Consider the following 23,253-nt stretch of genomic DNA (forward strand, 5'->3'; position numbering starts at 1 on the left):
CCTACCTGTAGATTTTGGCCTCTAGCTCAGCCGCCACCTAGGGAAACCTGCCAAACCTGTGAATTTTTGAAAACTAGAGACCTAGGGGAATCCAAGATGGGGTGACTTGTGGGGTCTGACCAGGTTCTTTTACCCAGAATCCTTTGCAAACCTCAAAATATGGCTAAATAAACATATTTTCCTCACATTTCGGTGACAGAAAGTTCTGGAATCTGAGAGGAGCCACAAATTTCCTTCCACCCACCGTTCCCCCAAGTCTCCCGATAAAAATGGTACCTCACTTGTGTGGGTAGGCTTAGCGCCCGCGACAGGATATGCCCCAAAACACAACGTGGACACATCACAGAAAACAGAGCTGTTTTTGGCAAAGTGCCTACCTGTAGATTTTGGCCTGTAGCTCAGCCGGCCCCTAGGGAAACCTACCAAACCTGTGCATTTTTGAAAACTAGAGACCTAGGGGAATCCAAGATGGGGTGACTTGTGGGGTCTGACCAGGTTCTTTTACCCAGAATCCTTTGCAAACCTCAAAATATGGCTAAAAAAACATATTTTCCTCACATTTCGGTGACAGAAAGTTCTGGAATCTGAGAGGAGCCACAAATTTCCTTCCACCCAGCGTTTCCCCAAGTCTCCCGATAAAAATGGTACCTCACTTGTGTGGGTAGACCTAGCGCCCGCGACAGGATATGCCCCAAAACACAACGTGGACACATCACACAAAACAGAGCTGTTTTTTGCAAAGTGCCTACCTGTAGATTTTGGCTTCTAGCTCAGCCGGCACCTAGGGAAACCTAACAAATCTGTGCATTTCTTAAAACTAGAGACCTAGGGGAATCCAAGATGGGGTGACTTGTGGGGCTCTGACCAGGTTCTGTTACCCAGAATCCTTTGCAAACCTCAAAATATGGCTAAAAAAACATATTTTCCTCACATTTCGGTGACAGAAAGTTCTGGAATCTGAGAGGAGCCACAAATTTCCTTCCACCCAGCGTTTCCCCAAGTCTCCCGATAAAAATGGTACCTCACTTGTGTGGGTAGACCTAGCGCCCGCGACAGGATATGCCCCAAAACACAACGTGGACACATCACACAAAACAGAGCTGTTTTTTGCAAAGTGCCCACCTGTAGATTTTGGCCTCTAGCTCAGCCGGCACCTAGGGAAACCTACCAAACCTGTGCATTTCTGAAAACTAGAGACCTAGGGGAATCCAAGATGGGGTGACTTGTCGGGCTCTGACCAGGTTCTGTTACCCATAATCCTTTGCAAACCTCACAATTTGGCTAAAAAAACATATTTTCCTCACATTTCGGTGACAGAAAGTCCTGGAATCTGAGAGGAGCCACAAATTTCCTACCACCCAGCGTTTCCCCTAGTCTCCCGATAAAAATGGTACCTCACTTGCGTGGGTAGACCTAGCGCCCGCAACAGGATATGCCCCAAAACACAACGTGGACACATCACACAAAACAGAGCTGTTTTTTGCAAAGTGCCTACCTGTAGATTTTGACCTCTAGCTCAGCCGGCACCTAGGGAAACCTACCAAATCTGTGCATTTCTTAAAACTAGAGACCTAGGGGAATCCAAGATAGGGTGACTTGTGGGGCTCTGACCAGGTTCTGTTACCCAGAATCCTTTGCAAACCTCAAAATTTGGCTAAAAAAACACATTTTCCTCACAATTCGGTGACAGAAAGTTCTGGAATCTGAGAGGAGCCACAAATTTCCTTCCACCCAGCGTTCCCCTAAGTATTCAGATAAAAATGATATCTCACTTGTGTGGGTAGTCTTAGCGCCCGCGACAGGAAATGTTCCAAAACACAAAGTGGGCACATCCCATTTTTTGACAGAAAACAGAGCTGTTTTTTGCAAAGTGCCTACCTGTAGATTTTGGCCTCTAGCTCAGCCGGCACCTAGGGAAACCTACCAAACCTCTGCATTTTTGAAAACTAGAGACCTAGGGGAATCCAAGATGGGGTGACTTGTGGGGCTCTGACCAGGTTCTGTTACCCATAATCCTTTGCAAACCTCACAATTTGGCTAAAAAAACATATTTTCCTCACATTTCGGTGACAGAAAGTTCTGGAATCTGAGAGGAGCCACAAATTTCCTTCCACCCAGCGTTCCCCCTAGTCTCCCGATAAAAATGGTACCTCACTTGCGTGGGTAGACCTAGCGCCCGCAACAGGATATGCCCCAAAACACAACGTGGACACATCACACAAAACAGAGCTGTTTTTTGCAAAGTGCCTACCTGTAGATTTTGACCTCTAGCTCAGCCGGCACCTAGGGAAACCTACCAAATCTGTGCATTTCTTAAAACTAGAGACCTAGGGGAATCCAAGATAGGGTGACTTGTGGGGCTCTGACCAGGTTCTGTTACCCAGAATCCTTTGCAAACCTCAAAATTTGGCTAAAAAAACACATTTTCCTCACAATTCGGTGACAGAAAGTTCTGGAATCTGAGAGGAGCCACAAATTTCCTTCCACCCAGCGTTCCCCTAAGTATTCAGATAAAAATGATATCTCACTTGTGTGGGTAGTCTTAGCGCCCGCGACAGGAAATGTTCCAAAACACAAAGTGGGCACATCCCATTTTTTGACAGAAAACAGAGCTGTTTTTTGCAAAGTGCCTACCTGTAGATTTTGGCCTCTAGCTCAGCCGGCACCTAGGGAAACCTACCAAACCTCTGCATTTTTGAAAACTAGAGACCTAGGGGAATCCAAGATGGGGTGACTTGTGGGGCTCTGACCAGGTTCTGTTACCCATAATCCTTTGCAAACCTCACAATTTGGCTAAAAAAACATATTTTCCTCACATTTCGGTGACAGAAAGTTCTGGAATCTGAGAGGAGCCACAAATTTCCTTCCACCCAGCGTTCCCCCAAGTATTCCGATAAAAATGATACCTCACTTGTGTGGGTAGTCCTAGCGCCCGCGACAGGAAATGTTCCAAAACACAAAGTGGGCACATCCCATTTTTTTTACAGAAAACAGAGCTGTTTTTTGCAATGTGCCTACCTGTAGATTTTGGCCTCTAGCTCAGCCGCCACCTAGGGAAACCTGCCAAACCTGTGAATTTTTGAAAACTAGAGACCTAGGGGAATCCAAGATGGGGTGACTTGTGGGGTCTGACCAGGTTCTTTTACCCAGAATCCTTTGCAAACCTCAAAATATGGCTAAATAAACATATTTTCCTCACATTTCGGTGACAGAAAGTTCTGGAATCTGAGAGGAGCCACAAATTTCCTTCCACCCACCGTTCCCCCAAGTCTCCCGATAAAAATGGTACCTCACTTGTGTGGGTAGGCTTAGCGCCCGCGACAGGATATGCCCCAAAACACAACGTGGACACATCACAGAAAACAGAGCTGTTTTTGGCAAAGTGCCTACCTGTAGATTTTGGCCTGTAGCTCAGCCGGCCCCTAGGGAAACCTACCAAACCTGTGCATTTTTGAAAACTAGAGACCTAGGGGAATCCAAGATGGGGTGACTTGTGGGGTCTGACCAGGTTCTTTTACCCAGAATCCTTTGCAAACCTCAAAATATGGCTAAAAAAACATATTTTCCTCACATTTCGGTGACAGAAAGTTCTGGAATCTGAGAGGAGCCACAAATTTCCTTCCACCCAGCGTTTCCCCAAGTCTCCCGATAAAAATGGTACCTCACTTGTGTGGGTAGACCTAGCGCCCGCGACAGGATATGCCCCAAAACACAACGTGGACACATCACACAAAACAGAGCTGTTTTTTGCAAAGTGCCTACCTGTAGATTTTGGCTTCTAGCTCAGCCGGCACCTAGGGAAACCTAACAAATCTGTGCATTTCTTAAAACTAGAGACCTAGGGGAATCCAAGATGGGGTGACTTGTGGGGCTCTGACCAGGTTCTGTTACCCAGAATCCTTTGCAAACCTCAAAATATGGCTAAAAAAACATATTTTCCTCACATTTCGGTGACAGAAAGTTCTGGAATCTGAGAGGAGCCACAAATTTCCTTCCACCCAGCGTTTCCCCAAGTCTCCCGATAAAAATGGTACCTCACTTGTGTGGGTAGACCTAGCGCCCGCGACAGGATATGCCCCAAAACACAACGTGGACACATCACACAAAACAGAGCTGTTTTTTGCAAAGTGCCCACCTGTAGATTTTGGCCTCTAGCTCAGCCGGCACCTAGGGAAACCTACCAAACCTGTGCATTTCTGAAAACTAGAGACCTAGGGGAATCCAAGATGGGGTGACTTGTCGGGCTCTGACCAGGTTCTGTTACCCATAATCCTTTGCAAACCTCACAATTTGGCTAAAAAAACATATTTTCCTCACATTTCGGTGACAGAAAGTCCTGGAATCTGAGAGGAGCCACAAATTTCCTACCACCCAGCGTTTCCCCTAGTCTCCCGATAAAAATGGTACCTCACTTGCGTGGGTAGACCTAGCGCCCGCAACAGGATATGCCCCAAAACACAACGTGGACACATCACACAAAACAGAGCTGTTTTTTGCAAAGTGCCTACCTGTAGATTTTGACCTCTAGCTCAGCCGGCACCTAGGGAAACCTACCAAATCTGTGCATTTCTTAAAACTAGAGACCTAGGGGAATCCAAGATAGGGTGACTTGTGGGGCTCTGACCAGGTTCTGTTACCCAGAATCCTTTGCAAACCTCAAAATTTGGCTAAAAAAACACATTTTCCTCACAATTCGGTGACAGAAAGTTCTGGAATCTGAGAGGAGCCACAAATTTCCTTCCACCCAGCGTTCCCCTAAGTATTCCGATAAAAATGATATCTCACTTGTGTGGGTAGTCTTAGCGCCCGCGACAGGAAATGTTCCAAAACACAAAGTGGGCACATCCCATTTTTTGACAGAAAACAGAGCTGTTTTTTGCAAAGTGCCTACCTGTAGATTTTGGCCTCTAGCTCAGCCGGCACCTAGGGAAACCAACCAAACCTGTGCATTTTTTAAAACTAGAGACCTAGGGGAAGATGGGGTGACTTGTGGGGCTCTGACCAGGTTCTGTTACCCAGAATCCTTTGCAAACCTCAAAATTTGGCTAAAAAAACATATTTTCCTCACATTTCGGTGACAGAAAGTTCTGAAATCTGAGAGGAGCCACAAATTTCCTTCCACCCAGCGTTTCCCCAAGTCTCCCGATAAAAATGGTACCTCACTTGTGTGGGTAGGCCTAGCGCCCGCGACAGGATATGACCCAAAACACAACGTGGACACATCACAGAAAACAGAGCTGTTTTTTGCAAAGTGCCTACCTGTAGATTTTGGCCTCTAGCTCAGCCGGCACTTAGGGAAACCTACCAAACCTGTGCATTTTTGAAAACTAGAGACCTAGGGGAATCCAAGATGGGGTGACTTGTGGGGCTCTGACCAGGTTCTGTTACCCAGAATCCTTTGCAAACCTCAAAAGTTGGCTAAAAAAACATATTTTCCTCACATTTCTGTGACAGAAAGTTTTGGAATCTGAGAGGAGCCACAAATTTCCTTCCACCCAGCGTTCCCCCAAGTCTCCCGATATAAATGGTACCTCACTTGTGTGGGTAGGCCTAGCGCTCGCAACAGAATATGCCCCAAAACACAACGTGGACACATCACAGAAAACAGAGCTGTTTTTTGCAAAGTGCCTACTTGTAGATTTTGGACTGTAGCTCAGCCGGCACCTAGGGAAACCTACCAAACCTGTGCATTTTTTAAAACTAGAGACCTAGGGGAATCCAAGATGGGGTGACTTGTGGGGCTCTGCCCAGGTTCTGTTACCCAGAATCCTTTGCAAACCTCAAAATTTGGCTAAAAAAAACATATTTTCCTCACATTTCGGTGACAGAAAGTTCTGGAATCTGAGAGGAGCCACAAATTTCCTTCCACCCAGCGTTCCCCCAAGTATTCTGATAAAAATGGTACCTCACTTGTGTGGGTAGACCTAGCGCCCGCAACAGGATATGCCCCAAAACACAACGTGGACACATCACACAAAACAGAGCTGTTTTTTGCAAAGTGTCTACCTGTAGATTTTGACCTCTAGCTCAGCCGGCACCTAGGGAAACCTACCAAATCTGTGCATTTCTTAAAACTAGAGACCTAGGGGAATCCAAGATAGGGTGACTTGTGGGGCTCTGACCAGGTTCTGTTACCCAGAATCCTTTGCAAACCTCAAAATTTGGCTAAAAAAACACATTTTCCTCACAATTCGGTGACAGAAAGTTCTGGAATCTGAGAGGAGCCACAAATTTCCTTCCACCCAGCGTTCCCCTAAGTATTCCGATAAAAATGATACCTCACTTGTGTGGGTAGTCTTAGCGCCCGCGACAGGAAATGTTCCAAAACACAAAGTGGGCACATCCCATTTTTTGACAGAAAACAGAGCTGTTTTTTGCAAAGTGCCTACCTGTAGATTTTGGCCTCTAGCTCAGCCGGCACCTAGGGAAACCTACCAAACCTGTGCATTTTTGAAAACTAGAGACCTAGGGGAATCCAAGATGGGGTGACTTGTGGGGCTCTGACCAGGTTCTGTCACCCATAATCCTTTGCAAACCTCACAATTTGGCTAAAAAAACATATTTTCCTCACATTTCGGTGACAGAAAGTTCTGGAATCTGAGAGGAGCCACAAATTTCCTTCCACCCAGCGTTCCCCCAAGTATTCCGATAAAAATGATACCTCACTTGTGTGGGTAGTCCTAGCGCCCGCGACAGGAAATGTTCCAAAACACAAAGTGGGCACATCCCATTTTTTTTTACAGAAAACAGAGTTGTTTTTTGCAATGTGCCTACCTGTAGATTTTGGCCTCTAGCTCAGCCGCCACCTAGGGAAACCTGCCAAACCTGTGCATTTTTGAAAACTAGAGACCTAGGGGAATCCAAGATGGGGTGACTTGTGGGGTCTGACCAGGTTCTTTTACCCAGAATCCTTTGCAAACCTCAAAATATGGCTAAATAAACATATTTTCCTCACATTTCGGTGACAGAAAGTTCTGGAATCTGAGAGGAGCCACAAATTTCCTTCCACCCACCGTTCCCCCAAGTCTCCCGATAAAAATGGTACCTCACTTGTGTGGGTAGGCTTAGCGCCCGCGACAGGATATGCCCCAAAACACAACGTGGACACATCACAGAAAACAGAGCTGTTTTTGGCAAAGTGCCTACCTGTAGATTTTGGCCTGTAGCTCAGCCGGCCCCTAGGGAAACCTACCAAACCTGTGCATTTTTGAAAACTAGAGACCTAGGGGAATCCAAGATGGGGTGACTTGTGGGGTCTGACCAGGTTCTTTTACCCAGAATCCTTTGCAAACCTCAAAATATGGCTAAAAAAACATATTTTCCTCACATTTCGGTGACAGAAAGTTCTGGAATCTGAGAGGAGCCACAAATTTCCTTCCACCCAGCGTTTCCCCAAGTCTCCCGATAAAAATGGTACCTCACTTGTGTGGGTAGACCTAGCGCCCGCGACAGGATATGCCCCAAAACACAACGTGGACACATCACACAAAACAGAGCTGTTTTTTGCAAAGTGCCTACCTGTAGATTTTGGCTTCTAGCTCAGCCGGCACCTAGGGAAACCTAACAAATCTGTGCATTTCTTAAAACTAGAGACCTAGGGGAATCCAAGATGGGGTGACTTGTGGGGCTCTGACCAGGTTCTGTTACCCAGAATCCTTTGCAAACCTCAAAATATGGCTAAAAAAACATATTTTCCTCACATTTCGGTGACAGAAAGTTCTGGAATCTGAGAGGAGCCACAAATTTCCTTCCACCCAGCGTTTCCCCAAGTCTCCCGATAAAAATGGTACCTCACTTGTGTGGGTAGACCTAGCGCCCGCGACAGGATATGCCCCAAAACACAACGTGGACACATCACACAAAACAGAGCTGTTTTTTGCAAAGTGCCCACCTGTAGATTTTGGCCTCTAGCTCAGCCGGCACCTAGGGAAACCTACCAAACCTGTGCATTTCTGAAAACTAGAGACCTAGGGGAATCCAAGATGGGGTGACTTGTCGGGCTCTGACCAGGTTCTGTTACCCATAATCCTTTGCAAACCTCACAATTTGGCTAAAAAAACATATTTTCCTCACATTTCGGTGACAGAAAGTCCTGGAATCTGAGAGGAGCCACAAATTTCCTACCACCCAGCGTTTCCCCTAGTCTCCCGATAAAAATGGTACCTCACTTGCGTGGGTAGACCTAGCGCCCGCAACAGGATATGCCCCAAAACACAACGTGGACACATCACACAAAACAGAGCTGTTTTTTGCAAAGTGCCTACCTGTAGATTTTGACCTCTAGCTCAGCCGGCACCTAGGGAAACCTACCAAATCTGTGCATTTCTTAAAACTAGAGACCTAGGGGAATCCAAGATAGGGTGACTTGTGGGGCTCTGACCAGGTTCTGTTACCCAGAATCCTTTGCAAACCTCAAAATTTGGCTAAAAAAACACATTTTCCTCACAATTCGGTGACAGAAAGTTCTGGAATCTGAGAGGAGCCACAAATTTCCTTCCACCCAGCGTTCCCCTAAGTATTCAGATAAAAATGATATCTCACTTGTGTGGGTAGTCTTAGCGCCCGCGACAGGAAATGTTCCAAAACACAAAGTGGGCACATCCCATTTTTTGACAGAAAACAGAGCTGTTTTTTGCAAAGTGCCTACCTGTAGATTTTGGCCTCTAGCTCAGCCGGCACCTAGGGAAACCTACCAAACCTCTGCATTTTTGAAAACTAGAGACCTAGGGGAATCCAAGATGGGGTGACTTGTGGGGCTCTGACCAGGTTCTGTTACCCATAATCCTTTGCAAACCTCACAATTTGGCTAAAAAAACATATTTTCCTCACATTTCGGTGACAGAAAGTTCTGGAATCTGAGAGGAGCCACAAATTTCCTTCCACCCAGCGTTCCCCCTAGTCTCCCGATAAAAATGGTACCTCACTTGCGTGGGTAGACCTAGCGCCCGCAACAGGATATGCCCCAAAACACAACGTGGACACATCACACAAAACAGAGCTGTTTTTTGCAAAGTGCCTACCTGTAGATTTTGACCTCTAGCTCAGCCGGCACCTAGGGAAACCTACCAAATCTGTGCATTTCTTAAAACTAGAGACCTAGGGGAATCCAAGATAGGGTGACTTGTGGGGCTCTGACCAGGTTCTGTTACCCAGAATCCTTTGCAAACCTCAAAATTTGGCTAAAAAAACACATTTTCCTCACAATTCGGTGACAGAAAGTTCTGGAATCTGAGAGGAGCCACAAATTTCCTTCCACCCAGCGTTCCCCTAAGTATTCAGATAAAAATGATATCTCACTTGTGTGGGTAGTCTTAGCGCCCGCGACAGGAAATGTTCCAAAACACAAAGTGGGCACATCCCATTTTTTGACAGAAAACAGAGCTGTTTTTTGCAAAGTGCCTACCTGTAGATTTTGGCCTCTAGCTCAGCCGGCACCTAGGGAAACCTACCAAACCTCTGCATTTTTGAAAACTAGAGACCTAGGGGAATCCAAGATGGGGTGACTTGTGGGGCTCTGACCAGGTTCTGTTACCCATAATCCTTTGCAAACCTCACAATTTGGCTAAAAAAACATATTTTCCTCACATTTCGGTGACAGAAAGTTCTGGAATCTGAGAGGAGCCACAAATTTCCTTCCACCCAGCGTTCCCCCAAGTATTCCGATAAAAATGATACCTCACTTGTGTGGGTAGTCCTAGCGCCCGCGACAGGAAATGTTCCAAAACACAAAGTGGGCACATCCCATTTTTTTTACAGAAAACAGAGCTGTTTTTTGCAATGTGCCTACCTGTAGATTTTGGCCTCTAGCTCAGCCGTCACCTAGGGAAACCTGCCAAACCTGTGCATTTTTGAAAACTAGAGACCTAGGGGAATCCAAGATGGGGTGACTTGTGGGGTCTGACCAGGTTCTTTTACCCAGAATCCTTTGCAAACCTCAAAATATGGCTAAATAAACATATTTTCCTCACATTTCGGTGACAGAAAGTTCTGGAATCTGAGAGGAGCCACAAATTTCCTTCCACCCACCGTTCCCCCAAGTCTCCCGATAAAAATGGTACCTCACTTGTGTGGGTAGGCTTAGCGCCCGCGACAGGATATGCCCCAAAACACAACGTGGACACATCACAAAAAACAGAGCTGTTTTTGGCAAAGTGCCTACCTGTAGATTTTGCCTGTAGCTCAGCCGGCCCCTAGGGAAACCTACCAAACCTGTGCATTTTTTAAAACTAGAGACCTAGGGGAATCCAAGATGGGATGACTTGTGGGGCTCTGACCAGGTTCTGTTACCCAGAATCCTTTGCAAACCTCAAAATTTGGCTAAAAAAACACATTTTCTTCACAATTCGGTGACAGAAAGTTCTGGAATCTGAGAGGAGCCACAAATTTCCTTCCACCCAGCGTTCCCCTAAGTATTCCGATAAAAATGATACCTCACTTGTGTGGGTAGTCCTAGCGCCCGCGACAGGAAATGTTCCAAAACACAAAGTGGGCACATCCCATTTTTTTTTACAGAAAACAGAGCTGTTTTTTGCAAAGTGCCTACCTGTAGATTTTGGCCTCTAGCTCAGCCGGCACCTAGGGAAACCTACCAAACCTGTGCATTTTTGAAAACTAGAGACCTAGGGGAATCCAAGATGGGGTGACTTGTGGGGCTCTGACCAGGTTCTGTTACCCAGAATCCTTTGCAAACCTCAAAATATGGCTAAAAAAACATATTTTCCTCACATTTCGGTGACAGAAAGTTCTGGAATCGGAGAGGAGCCACAAATTTCCTTCCACCCACTGTTCCCCCAAGTCTCCCGGTAAAAATGGTACCTCACTTGTGTGGGTAGGCTTAGCGCCCGCGACAGGATATGCCCCAAAACACAACGTGGACACATCAAAGAAAACAGAGCTGTTTTTGGCAAAGTGCCCACCTGTAGATTTTGGCCTGTAGCTCAGCCGGCCCCTAGGGAAACCTACCAAACCTGTGCATTTTTGAAAACTAGAGACCTAGGGGAATCCAAGATGGGGTGACTTGTGGGGCTCTGACCAGGTTCTGTTACCCAGAATCCTTTGCAAACCTCAGAATTTGGCTAAAAAACACATTTTCCTCACATTTCGGTGACAGAAAGTTCTGGAATCTGAGAGGAGACACAAATGTCCTTCCACCCAGCGTTCCCCCAAGTTTTCCGATAAAAATGATACCTCACTTGTGTGGGTAGTCCTAGCGCCCGCGAGAGGAAATGTCCCAAAACACAAAGTGGGCACATTCCTTTTTTTGACAGAAAACAGAGCTGTTTTTTGCAAAGTGCCTACCTGTAGATTTTGGCCTCTAGCTCAGCCGGCACCTAGGGAAACCTACCAAACCTGTGCATTTCTGAAAACTAGAGACCTAGGGGAATCCAAGATGGGGTGACTTGTGGGGCTCTGACCAGGTTCTGTTACCCAGAATCCTTTGCAAACCTCAAAATTTGGCTAAAAAAACATATTTTCCTCACATTTAGGTGACAGAAAGTTCTGGAATCTGAGAGGAGCCACAAATTTCCTTCCACCCAGCGTTTCCCCAAGTCTCCCGATAAAAATGGTACCTCACTTGTGTGGGTAGACCTAGCGCCCGCGACAGGATATGCCCCAAAACACAACGTGGACACATCACACAAAACAGAGCTGTTTTTTGCAAAGTGCCTACCTGTAGATTTTGGCCTGTAGCTCAGCCGGCACCTAGGGAAACCTACCAATCCTGTACATTTTTGAAAACTAGAGACCTAGGGGAATCCAAGATGGGGTGACTTGTGGGGCTCTGACCAGGTTCTGTTACCCAGAATCCTTTGCAAACCTCAAAATGTGGCTAAAAAAACATATTTTCCTCACATTTCGGTGACAGAAAGTTCTGGAATCTGGGAGGACCCACAAATTTCCTTCCACCCAGCGTTCCCCCAAGTCTCCCGATAAAAATGGTACCTCACTTGTGTGGGTAGGCCTAGCGCCCGCGACAGGATATGCCCCAAAACACAACGTGGACACATCACAGAAAACAGAGCTGTTTTTTGCAAAGTGCCTACCTGTAGATTTTGGCCTCTAGCTCAGCCGGCACCTAGGGAAACCTACCAAACCTGGCATTTTTGAAAACTAGAGACCTAGGGGAATCCAAGATGGGGAGACTTGTGGGGCTCTGACCAGGTTCTGTTACCCAGAATCCTTTGCAAACCTCAGAATTTGGCTAAAAAAACACATTTTTCTCACATTTCGGTGACAGAAAGTTCTGGAATCTGAGAGGAGCCACAAATTTCCTTCCACCCAGCGTTCCCCCAAGTTTCCCGATAAAAATGATACCTCACTTGTGTCATAGGCCTAGCGCCCGTGACAGGAAATGGCCCAAAACACAACGTGGACACATCACAATTTTTCATAGAAAACAGTGCCTACCTGTGGATTTTGGCCTCTAGCTCAGCTGGCCCCAGGGGGGGCAGAAATGGTCTAAATACAAGCGACCCTTGCCTAATGGGTCGCTCCCCATCTCTAAAAAACAAAAAAACACAAAAAAACAATTTGCCCTGGCGCCTAGAGGTTTCTGCCCCCCCCGGGGGCAGATCGGCCTAATAACAATAGACTGATCTGCCCCCGGGGGGGCAGAAATGGCCTAAAATAAATCCCCCTCACCCCCCCAACCCTAAGGGGTCGCCCCCATCTCTTAAAAAAAAAAAAAAAAAAAAAAAAATTGCCCTGGTGCCTAGAGGTTTCTGCCCCCCCTGGGGGTAGATCGGCCTAATAACAATAGGCCGATCTGCCCCCAGGGGAGGGCAGAAATGGCCTAAAATACATTTGCTCCCCCACCCCCCCCGGGGAGCTACCCTTGCCTACAAGGTCGCTCCCCTTGCGTGACGGCGCAAAAAAAAGATACCTGGTGCCTAGTGGTTTCTGCCCCCTTGGGGGCAGATTGACCTAAAATCGGCCGATCTGCCCCTAAAGCGGGCAGAAATGGCCTAAATACAATTTGCCCCACCAGGGGAGCGACCTTTGTCCAAGGGTTCGCTCCGAATCTGTAAAACAAAAAAAACAAAAAATCCTTGGTGCCTAGTGGTTTCTGCCCCCCTTGGGGCAGATCAGCCATACAAATTAGGCTGATCTACCCCCCGGGGGGCAGAAATGGCCTAAAATAATTCCCCCCCCCCCCCAGGGAGCGACCCTTGCCTAAGGGGTCGCTCCCCTTGCGTGAAATTCACGCAAAAAAAAAAAACTCCCTGGTGTCTAGTGGTTTCTGTCCCCCTTAGGGGCAGATTGGCCTCATCAAAATAGGCCAAAATGGCCTAAATATAATTTGCCCCCTAGGGGAGCGACCCTTGCCTAAGGGGTCGCTCCCCACCTAAAAAAAAAAAGAAAACATAACAAAAAGAAAAAAAAAAAATGATCCCTGGTGCCTAGAGGTTTCAGCCCCCCCTGGTGGCAGATCGGCCTACTAAAGGCCTGCCCAAGGGGTCGCTCACTTTTGTCACTTTCCGGAAAAAAAAAACCCTGGTGTCTAGTGGGGTTTCTAAAGCCGGATTGCAAGCAATCCGGCTTTTGAAACCCTGGGAGAGACTTCAAAGGGAATGAAATACATTTCCTTCCCTTTGAAGCCTCTCCGGGCCTCCCCCATGGGATTGAAATAGAAATGCTGAGCATTTTTCTTTCAATCGCGCTGGAAGCAGACCTTCCAGCGTGATAGGGGAGACCCTGTGACAAATCAGCTCGCGTGCTGACGTCACAGGGGAGATGGGGGGGGTCAGGGGTGGAAGTGGAAGGGCTCTGTGACCAGGACGTAATGGTTACGTCCTGGGCACAGCAGCACTGTGCCTCAGGACGTAACCATTACGTCCTGGGCACAGAGCGGGTTAAAACACCTCTTAGGTCTGTCACTGCAGGCTGTAGTGCAGTTTTACACTGCCATTTCAACATGGCAAAATAAACCTTTTGCCATGCCTAAACCTTCCTTTTTAACACGTATAAGCCACAACTAGAGTAAGCCATTAGGTCTCATTGGGCAGGATGCATTGTATGTAAAATGCAGGACATGTGGGTTGAAATTTTACATATTCTAATAGTGAAAAAATCCTAATGTGTGCCTGTATCCAAATGACTGTGAATGCCTGTTGGGAAATGGGTTATTGGTAAGGGCAGGTAGGTACCTACACTTAGCAATAGGCCACTAACCTCCACTTAGGTCCAGTTAGGTCTCAGTAAATTAAACCCAGCTCAACCCTTGGTAGCTTGGCAACGAGTGTCAAGGCTTAACTTAGGAGACAGAGTGTAAAGCATTCAAATATCACAAAACAGTAATTAAATAAAAGGAAACAGTTTAAAAATCCAAAACCAATTTATAAAAATAGATTATATTTTTATCTTTAAAATGACACAAAAACGAATAAAATCAGATAAGGGGAACCGGAGATATGAATTTTTAAAGAATTATTGTTTTTTTAGCGCCTAGAAACAAAAAGCGCCAATCGGGTAATCTGGTTGCACCTCGACCGGGGCAAAGTCATAGTTTAAGGCCGACCGCGATGGAGCCCTGCTCGGCTACAGGCCGTGGGAGGCCTCGGTTAAAAGTTTACCTTCACACTTAGTCTCTTTTTCGGAGATTTTCTTCAGCGGGACGAACCTGCCAGCCCAATCCGACCTCCTGGAGCCCTTCTCCTGATATGCGTCGCGGGAATCCTTGGTGGAGATTTTTACCTTCGGACTTAGTCGGTTTTTTTTAGGTGAAAATCCTACGACCGGGGTAAACCTGGATCTTGATCCGACGTCCCTGGAGCCCTCCTCGGATACGCTGGCTGGGAAGTCCCGGTCAACTTTTTACCTTCGGACTTAGTCTCTTTTCTGAGATTTTCTTCACCGGGACGAACCAGCAAATCAGGCCGGGTCGCGGTTGAGGCAAGCCGGCTAGAGTTGCCGCGGCGGGTCGGTCCCTCTACGGAGCTTTTTTTCAAAAGTTCTCCAAACTTCTCCAAACTTCTGGGGCTTCTCCCAGATGTCCTTTTAAGGTTCTTTTGAGGTCCACAGCTCACCCCAAGGGTCCAGAAGTTCTGAGATGGTCCTTGGAGGGTGCGGACTACAACTCCCAGAATGCACCTGGCGCAAACTCCTTTTTGGCTACTGGACAGTGATCAGCTGGTCGCTTTCTTCAGGAGTTGGTGCAGGGGACTCTGGTTAGCAAGTTTTCACCTGTAGGAAACAGGGAGTCCCTCCTTGAACCAGTTGAAGCCAGGCAAAGTCCTTCTTGTGGTGAAGCCCAAGTGTGCAGCTGGTGCAGTCCTTCTGAGTGCAGGTTCCAGGTGCAGGCCAGGGGTCCAGCAGGGCAGTCCTTCTTCTTCTGTAGTTCTTCCTTGTTGGATGTGGTAGGGAACTGAGGTGTGGGTGCAGGTCTGCCTGTTTTATCCTTGCTCCTGGGTGAAAAGCAGGGGGTCCTGGTTCTCCAATCAGGTGCAGGGTCCTTCCCCCTGTGATGACTACTTCCTGGGAAGTGTGGCAAAAATCAATCCCAGGAGGCAACATTCTCCAAAAATCCATCATGGCTGAATCTAATTTTTGGAGGTTACATCTGGCTGAGCCCACCCACTGGAGTGGCTAGAAATCATAAACACACCCCTCTCCTGCCTTCTCCTAATCTAATCAAGGGGGCACCTACTTGTCTTGGGTTGCAGGAAGTGGGGGTGTTGCTGGTTGCTCCAATTGTCCTTTTCTGCCTTTGAAGACCAGTTTGGCAGCCCTCCCCCTTCCTGCCTCACCATCTGCTGAGGGGAGATTCCCTCCCACAGGCACATTCCTTTGTGTGAAGCCAGGCCACTTCATACCTCATCAAGGCAGCCTGGCCAGGCTGCTAGAGGCTGGCCAATCAGAGGACAGCAGCAAAAACAATGCAGGGCTGAAATTGGCAACTTTTCAGGTAAAGTTTAAAACTCTTTACCTGAACAAGTTATATTAAATCCAACAACTGGAAGTTGGGGGATTTATTATAACAATTAATTTGATACCAAACTCTTGGTAGCCATCATTTAAGAGGACTTTAAAAATTAAAATAAAGTCTCCCCATTCTAGCCTATGAAGGCCATTTACTACAATGAGGGAAAAACGAATTTGGCTTTTTTTTACCTCACCAGGGCTTATAAAACTATTTTTATAAGGTCCCTGCTTATAGTTACATGGCACCCAGCCCTAGGGGCACATAGTGCACCCTTTAGGGGTGACTTATATGTAAAAATAAGGTAGTTTAAGACTTTGGAACTACTTTTAATTCCAAAGTCGAATTTGCATATAACTTTAATTTAAAAGCAGCCAGCAAGGCAGGCCTGCCTTTAGAATGACACTGGGCACCTCAGCAGTGTACCTATGGGTGCACTACCTATGCTGTGGCCCCTAAACCTACATGCCCTACCATATACTAGGGACTTATAGGTAGGTTAACATAGCCAATTATAATTAGCCTAATTTGCATATCCATTTTACACAGATCACAGGCCCTGGGGCTGGTTAGCAGTACCAGGGCACCATCAGAGTCAGAAAAACACCAGCAAAAAGTGAAAAATGGGGGCAAAAAGTTAGGGGGGCTCTGAAATCAGCCCTGTTTTCTCACAATGCCTTTGCTGTGGGGTTTGTGTATTCCTTCCAGACAGTAAGACAAAAGGGGGCTAGGAGTTGGTAGGATAGGTCATCCGGCCAGGATAGTTTGGGTGGAGCTGTTCTCTGCCCCACTTACACTTCAAAGGGCTTGTCTCCAGCACACAAAGAAATCTGACACAAATCCTGCCTTTTGCCACCACAGAACAGTTTGGAGCATTGAGTGTGAATGGTGAAGCCAAATGTTGGGGTTGACAGGGAGCCCCCCACAAAAAGGCCGGCACCAGGTACAAATATTTGACCTACAGGGTCATTCATCAGAACACTTGCTGTCTGGGAAAGAAGTAACCCCTCTGCCATTATCCAAATCAGGCCCATAGTTTTAATATAGCCTAACAGCAAAACTTCCAAATTTTTGTTTTTGATGTAGAAGAATGTTAGTAGCCCCATTGGCTAACACAGATTTACCTGCTAACCACTCAACCTAGCTACGTTCTTAATGGGTCTACTAAAATGGGTACTTCAAGGTATCAAATTCAACGTGTCATTAAACCTGAAGAGATGCCCATGTTGCATTTAATGTCACTTTCAAGGAAAAGCAAATTTTAGAAAGTTGCCACTCTGTAGCCCACTTTGTCCAGTGGCCTCACAATGCTGCTGCCCACTAGACAGCTTTCTGCACTCCTGGAAAGTAGTGTGTAGGTCTCCCAGTCTTAACAACAATGGTAGCCTGCTATAGATAGAGGTGTTACCTCCCCCTCACAGGAATCCACTCAGGGTGCTGGCCTAAATGGTGAGTTTCACAGGCAAAGTCACCTTTGGTGGGTAAATGTCAATTGCACTCCTGAAGGGTTGCCCTTTTTGTTCAGGTAGACAAGCTGGCGAAAGGAATGGAGAAGGGAGAACAGTACCCAAACCAGTTTCCCTATGGGCATGTAGCCCACAGGTAGCACCATCTCTGGGGTGGGCTATCAATATCTTAATATTCAAGAAAGGGTTCAGACTTCTTGAGGGTGGGCAGAATAGTGTACTCTTGAATTGCTAAATGCCACACATAGTTGGAAGTCATCACAGGGCTGGTGGGACACTGGTAGCCGTTTGGCAGTATAATTCCCTCAGGGCCCTTTCTGGGAATAAATATGGGACTCCTGGCACTCCGAGCCTCAAATCACACTGGAATTGGAGAAGGGACTGAAGACGGACTTCTCTGCTGACCCCTCAACCTTGTAGGAGAGGTTGCACCGTATGATGGATTGCACCTGCTGCACCTTGAGCTTGCAAAGACGGACATGACTGTGGCTCCTGGCTCAAGGAAAATATGTTCCTGGGCCCCAGACCAAACAAGTGGCTCCAAGGGACTGTCAGCTCCAGGGCCATCAAACCTAAAGTAGCCCAAGTCAGTAGCTAATTCTGGAGAATTGCCATCGACTACCACTGGGTGTTCCAAGAGACTGATTCTTGATGGCCAAAAGTTGCACCCAAATCTGCAGGACCTAGGAGTGTCATCTAAGTCCGTATTGGTTGCCCAAGAGGGACACAAGCATTCACCAAAGGATATTGCTGGGCTCAGCAACAGTGGGCCTCATACTGGCTCAAAGAGGACTTCAAGGGACCCTAACCTCTGTTGCCAAAGTCACCCTACCAAATCCGTGAACCAAGAGGTAACCACAAAAACACCCCTATCAACTTCATAGCACCCAGAGCATCCTTGATTATCCTCCATCTCCTGTATCCTCAGCATCATGGCCACCCCATTGAAGTCTATGGCGGTTGTGCTGTAAAGTTCAGAGCTAGACTAGAGAGCGGTTTGCTGGATAGGTAACTGTCCAAATACTCCTTAATGGCTCCCCTGTGCCTTCTCCCTTGCAGATATGGTTGCACCATTTGTGCTGGAGTAGCAGAACACAATTCTTTTAAAGTTTTCAAAAGTTTCCAAACTTTATGGTTACCAACAATTCTTTGTGGTTTAAGTGAGATTTACTTTTCTTTAAAAATCTATATCTCCGGAACTCTCTGGTGGATTTTGTTCATCTTGGTCTCTAAAAATTCATAAAAGCATAAACCATTTTTTAAAGTGGGTCTCAGATTGTTTTCCCGTTGTATGACTTTCTCAGTTAGTTGTTTGGTGCTTCTAAATGCTTTGCATTAGTTTTTTGTTTAAGCCTTGCTGCGCTGAGCCACAGGTACCCAGGGTTGAGATAAAGGTTTTGCAAACGAGATTGACTGGACCCAGCACAGTCTTTGGGAGTGTAGTACATGGTAAGGTCGCACAACTATATCATATAATAATGCATCCAAAACCTCTCACATCCTAACAAGGATTGTGGTATCTACCTGAGTGGGCTTCCACCCTCCACAAAAAATAACCTAATTTCTTACAGATGGCAATCTGTATCCCTCCAAATGGCAATCTAATCCCAATGCCTTCAATAGAAACAATCCACTCTTAGAAAATGGCATTCCATGCAGGGTCTCCTCTCACATTTTGCCTTCATTTTCCTGTTTGTCTGACCTCATTTGTGCTAGCCTTAGATCACTGTGCCACTTACCACTGCTAGCCAGTGCTAAAGTACTTGTATTCTCTGCTAAAAACATGATAATATTGGATTATTCCCAATAGGCCTTTTCAATATACGTATAAATCACTAGTAAAGTGCGCTACATGTGCCCAGGGTCTGTAGATTAAATGCTACTTGTTAGCCTACAGCACTGATTGTGACACCCACTTAAATAACCCTTTAATCATGTCTCAGGCCTGCCAGTGCAGATCCCGTGTGTGCAGTTTTACACTGCCATGTTCACCTGGCAAAATAACCCTTTTTGCTAGGCCCAAACCTTTCCTTTTTATACATATAAGCCACCCCCAAGGTAGGCCTGAGACAACCCAGAGGCTAGGGTGAAATGTATTTAAAAGACAGGACATGTGCTTTTAAGTTTTACATGTCCTGGTAGTGAAAAAAAAAAAAAACTTTTTCACTACTCCAATGCCTATCACCCCATAGTATAACATTGGGACTACCTTATAAACTCTTTTAAGTGTGATTCACAATGTGGAAGAGATAAACTTTTCAAGTGTGGTGTCTCTGGATTCTCAGATTAAAACCCCAACGTATTGTGAAATTGGATTTTAAAATATAATTCTGAAAATGATACATTTAGAAAGTTGGTATTTTCTTACTTTAGCCACTTGGTGTATGCTTCCTGTCACTGATCACTTGTCTGGGGTCGGTGACAGATGGTCTTTGTATATTCTTTCTATACAGCGGCAGACAATGGGTGCTTAGGTGTGACTTGACAGGACCTCCTGGGAGGATGGAAGGTAGGAGCTGGCCACAGCCTCACCTATACCTGAATAGGCTGTGTGCCATCCTCACACAGAGGGCTGCCTATACCCCTGTAGTGAGTCTGGAGCCAGGGTAGCAAGGGCAGGACCTCTGTGCACTTCAAAAGCCTGTCTAATAAGTTTCCCCCATGTCAAAGGCCCAACTACTGATAAGTACCAGATGTTTGACACCACCAACTCAGGACACGTCTGGAGTTGTGAATACTCTGCCAGGAAGAACAACTAATGTGCTGATGAAGGACTGCCACTCTGCTGGACTGCTGCTTTGTTGGACTCCTGCCTTGCTGTGCAGCCCTGGTGCCTGCTGTTCCCCTGCCTTGGTGAGTAAGACTCAACTCACTTGAACCCAGAATGACTTCAAGGACTAGCTGGCTGTCCTCCTGATCTCAAGGCGCAGGGGCATAAAAGACTTCCCACCACCCTGCTCCTGCACCTAAACTCTGTCATCTGTGAGTCTACCCTGCCAAATGGTGTCACCCAGTCCTGGACCATTGGAAGTGGGCCTAAGTTATTTGCTCCAGTAGAACTGATGCATCCTCTGCTGTGGGAGCAGAATCTCTGCATTGCCACTGTTAAGAACAGAACCAGTGCATCGCCTTTAGAACACCATTACAATGCATTTCCAGGCCCAAGGTCCTCACTTCCCTGATGATGATGATGGATCACAGCTTCTCCATTCACTGGAAATGACACATCACCTTGATTGCAGCAATGCACCCTTGACACCGGTCTTCACATCTCAAAGCTGGGCGCCTGAGTCCAGGGCTGGCCTTAGCACTGGTGGCGCCTGGTGCAATGATCTTTCATGGTGCCACCTCCTCAGATTCTCTCACTACGACCTGGCAAAAGTGTCCCTCATCTCTCTGTAGCTGCTCTCTCACATATGTTTCATATTTTTAAAACACTCGTAAAGGCTTTACTAATCCACTGAACTATCCATATGAAATACAGATCTGTTCTTTAGAGCATGCATATTAACCCTCTGCCCTACATTATGGAGAGTCAAACCTGCCACTAGACAAAATGCTGATTTCTCTCTAGCAGCAACAATAATCATAAAAGCTATCTTGACAGTTTTGTTGCATCCTGAAAGCTGGAAGCACAAGGAACTCTGCAGCAGGTGTTTTAAACTGTAAGTTATTGCTCAGCACAGGGCCTTCCTTAGGTCAGTGCCCCCCTCCTGCTCAGTGCCCAGTGCAGCTGCACCAGTCACACTGCCCTGAAGCCAGCCCTGCCTGGGTCCTGGATGTCGAAACAGCAGGAACTTCGATCCTAACTCCGTCACATCTCAGAGCCGATGCATGGCAGCTGTTGCACAGAGAATATCAACACATCCCCTCTATTGCGTGGTTCGGAAACAACGCAATGCTATGCAACCAGGATTTAAGGTACTTTGGCTCAGTGGGCCCAGCTGGGTTCCTGTGACCGTCCTGCGCTCCATTGCAGTCGAGCTGAACTTCTGTCTTTGCCTCGTTCTGGTACGACCAGATGTCCCTGGTTGGCGCTTCTTGATGCTAAGCAATAGGCTGCAGTTTAATCTTTAAAAATTCATCACTCAATATCTACTTATTGGATTTTTATCATCTTGGGCTTGTTTTATTTAGTAGATCAGAGTTATTTTTATAACCTTGTGTGCAATCGTTTTGTGCAGTGATTTCACTGTTTTACTTTTTGAGGTTTTGCACAAATAATTTAGGCACTGCCTCTAAGTTGAGCCTGATTGCTATGTTTAAAGCTACCAGAGGGTGAGCACAGATTAATTTCGGGTTTGCCTGACACTTACCCTGTCGGGGATTGTGCTTACTGCTAGACAAGGGTTGATACCCCAGTCATCTAACAACCCAATTTCTAACATCCACAACTGTCAAGATTTTGTTGTGTGACAACTGATTGTACAACAAACCATATTATGCAGAAAGGTGGCTAAGGATCACTCTGCAATGACTCTCCCAGTCATCTAATAAAAATTATAATGAACACTATTGGGTAACTAGTAGCACCCTTTATCAATGTGTCACTTAGTTTGGACAAAGTGTCTTTAGCTTGAATTCCAAATAAAACAATTTGACTACTAACTGAAGGCCCTATAATTGGTGTACACCTTGACACTGCTGGAAGAGAAATGCCTTCTTGGTAGGTTAGATTGTAAATGAAGTGCCAGTCTTTAGATAAACTAAACCTGTGGAGACATTCTATATCAATGCAAACTATAATCTGATCCTAAAACCTCTGATGGAAGAAATTTCATGTTTGTGTGAATTTTGTCCCTGGTTTACAATTTTTTCAATGAGCCTCATTATGCAGAAACAAGGCTCAGGATAGCTGTGCAATACTTATCTTGGTCATCTGTTAAAAAATATTTTCAACACCCTGGGGAGCAGCTTAGTAAGTTTCAGAGGGGTGTGAATCTCAAGTTTCCCAACTAATCAGTAGGTGACAGGGTGAATGGGTGAGATGTCCACGGTTTAGGATGGACTTCTCCCATGAGGAGCAGGATCAGTACTGAATTGCAGTATGTGGGCCTCTGGTGCTGATTTAGACTTTGGCAGACAGGTACTCTATTTCAACATCAATATAGTACCCTGGCCACTAAATTCATTGTTTAAACTCCATGCAGTTTACAAAGAACAAGTACAGCAAATGAGCCATGCCCATTCAGCAGGGGAGTGGTAAATGTGTTTTACCTAGCCTTTGATGCATTTTGGAGCACACTGTTGCAAATATTTTTGTAAAGCATGTTGTGGTAGCATACTGTCATTTACAGATAGCACATTTTCCATTTAAATGGACAAAACATCTCACAGCGGCATGCTGTTTACTGATAAAACTGTATAGCACACAAACGATAATGTGTAGAGTTTGGAGTTCAGCAAATATGTATTAGTTGCACATCACCAAATGAAATGTCTTGGTTTGTTTTGACCCTATTTAAGTCTTTGTTTCCATCTGAAGTTCAAAATGTGCACTTCGTTTAACTGCTGGCGTTTCAAAATCTGTGAACAGTTCATACGGTTATCTCTTGAAAAAACTAACATCTTACAGCCTTTCCTTCTGTGTTTCCTGTACCACACCAAGATAGTCACATATTTCACTTTCAAAGTCCTCTAACTTTGCAGACAGAGAAAGAAAACACCAATCTCCATGTTAGAATAATAAGTAAGCAATTTGTTAGAAGTTCCAGCCTGACATCTGACCTCTGACTCACAGCAAGCATAATAAAATAAAAACAAAATTAAAATGTGTCTTTATTGCTCATTCACCTTCTAAACTCCATCAAGGTTATTTTTAGTGGTGCTCCAGCATCACCTGGACCACTACATCCAGCATCTATGGCC

The sequence above is a fragment of the Pleurodeles waltl genome, chromosome 1_2 (assembly GCF_031143425.1).
Source record: "Pleurodeles waltl isolate 20211129_DDA chromosome 1_2, aPleWal1.hap1.20221129, whole genome shotgun sequence".
In the NCBI taxonomy this organism is placed as follows: Eukaryota; Metazoa; Chordata; class Amphibia; order Caudata; family Salamandridae; genus Pleurodeles; species Pleurodeles waltl.